Source organism: Choristoneura fumiferana, chromosome 28 (assembly GCF_025370935.1).
Source record: "Choristoneura fumiferana chromosome 28, NRCan_CFum_1, whole genome shotgun sequence".
In the NCBI taxonomy this organism is placed as follows: Eukaryota; Metazoa; Arthropoda; class Insecta; order Lepidoptera; family Tortricidae; genus Choristoneura; species Choristoneura fumiferana.
The window spans coordinates 5626749-5629010 of record NC_133499.1 but is presented as its reverse complement, the minus strand read 5'-3'; the positions used below and the strand labels follow the sequence as shown (position 1 = coordinate 5629010).

The 2262-nt window shown below is 34.0% G+C and overlaps 1 protein-coding gene across 1 annotated transcript in view; it reads right to left on the bottom strand.

Annotated features, from left to right (window-relative positions):
- Window positions 1-2262, bottom strand: part of LOC141443939 (uncharacterized) — a 215344-nt gene that overhangs the window by 101975 nt on the left and 111107 nt on the right. The window lies entirely within an intron of this gene.

The following is a 2262-nucleotide window of genomic DNA, read 5'->3' as shown; positions in this document are numbered from 1 at the left end:
CTGGAAACTCGCAAAACATTCTATAAGTTTAAGTGATTTGGGAGTTATATTTGTCAATTTGACGTTTGCTTTAATATACACGCAAAATAGTTAGACTAAACTCCACAAAACGCACTGTTACATGTTATATCAAAACTAGTTTTAATTTAAACTATTTAATTTGTTTTTTTTACTAGGTATGTTGGGTAGATATAACTTTTCCACAGTTCCATTTTGTCTTGAAATCGATTTTACTTAAATTTGATATCAACATACAGTTTCGATGTTAATACAAAAGGGTAGGTAGGTATAGTCAACAAAAAAGTTTCAATGAAAAATCTTTACAATCAAATCCCGGCATTACATAGCGGCTTTAGAATCTTTTGAATCCGGATTTATTGGTCACACAAAGTTGTATTAGTAGATTTCATTTTTAACTTAAAAATAATCGACACTTTCCCATCACTAGTCACGGTACAAGGACTGCGCGCGCCGCTTCTCTCCTCACACTTTTATCTCGCGAAACCAGTGTGAAACACACTCTACGTGGATGAAATAGAATTGTGTTCGGTGTGTGCAGCGACCTTTGCTTTTAAATTGAGTACAAGTGACAAGCGTTATAGAAAATATTAAATTAATTTTAAAACCAGTACTTTCTCTTTATTTATAGAACTACAAGCGGTTTGCCCGCGACTTCATGTGTCAATAATTTCCCGGGACAAAAACTGCCCTGTGTCCTTTTGTCTCAAACTATCTCCCTACATACAATTTATGAGAGAGGGAAACAGCGCTGTCTAATTCCAACTACGAAATCCAGGTTGTCCAGCACTGCGGTGCGGAAGGCGAGGGGAAAACCACCACACTATTTTCCCAAAAAAAGTCGCCATGAAGGTTCACTTCACTACTGATCCTTAATTGATCACTGATCCACAGTTATCTGTTGAAAAATAAGGAAGCTAAAGGCAAATTAAGGGTCCACGGAAAAACATGTCTAGTCACCTAAGCAACTTTTTGAGTTATAGCAAACAATTACTAATGGTTACCATTTATTTAAAAGTAAAAAATATGTATTTTATATTTTTATCAGATTATTTAATTCAATAGTAAATCATAGTAGTCAAAGTCAAAATATTTCATTCAATTTAGGCTATAACAAGCACTTATGAATGTCAAAAAAAATCTACCACCTGTTCGGAAAAACCTCTGTTGAGAAGAATCCGGCAAGAAACTCAACAAGGTATATTTTTTAAAACAGATTTACAATATTATTAAATGATATCTATTCATCACAACTAATCACAAGTATTTAACATAACTTTATTTTTAACACAGTAGGTTCGCTATTTGAAGCGATCGCTAATGCGGATCGGAATTATTTCCAAATATCCCTGTCCATGATAATTATAATCAATAACTTCATAATACGCTTTAGGTATTAATGTCTTCTTTACAATATTTTGTATCCGTTTCATTTGTAATATTTTCTGGAATTTTATTATAAAACAAGTACTTTGCGAGCTCTATATTTTGAGATTAAAATCCCATGTTCATGGCATGTTCTTACCGTGGACCCTTCAAATGATGTTTTCATTCCGTTTCTTAAAAAAAAAACTTAGCGTTGGACTTTCTATGGTCGTTGTGTCATGTCACGTCGGATTTCTCTGTCTAATTGACGATTTAAATCGTCCATATCTTCGTATTTTTAACATTTTTAAAGAACTCTTTTTCATTAAACTAACTTAAGTACTTAAACCAACACCGTTAAATATGAGTAAGTAGGTAGTGGTCTAAAACGAAAATAAGTAATAAATGTAATGTAAAGTATCTCTTCTTTTAATAAAAAAATATTTTTCCATTAAAGTTCTTTTGTTTTTTTTTGTACGCGCAATGACTCATTTACCGACCACGGGTTTCATGACAAGCATATTAAGGTCGAGGGTTTTATTTGGGGGGGTTGCAACAAAGGTAGCCTGCATATTACGACACTGTTTACGAGCAAGTGTGATGAAAATATACTAAGGGGCTGTTTCACCATCCATTGATTAGTGTTAACTGGCGGTTAGGTGTGATGCCGTCTCTATTTGTTTTGTTCGAATAGACTGAGACGGCATCATATTTAACGTCAGTTAACACTAATCAATGGATGGTGAAACAGCCCCTAAATATACTGAATACTACGAGTACTCTGGTTGTCAAGCAATAATGATATTATATTATAGTAAATAAAAACCCGAAGCCGTGGTGGCCTAGTGGTTTGACCTCTCGCCTCTCAAACAGAGGATC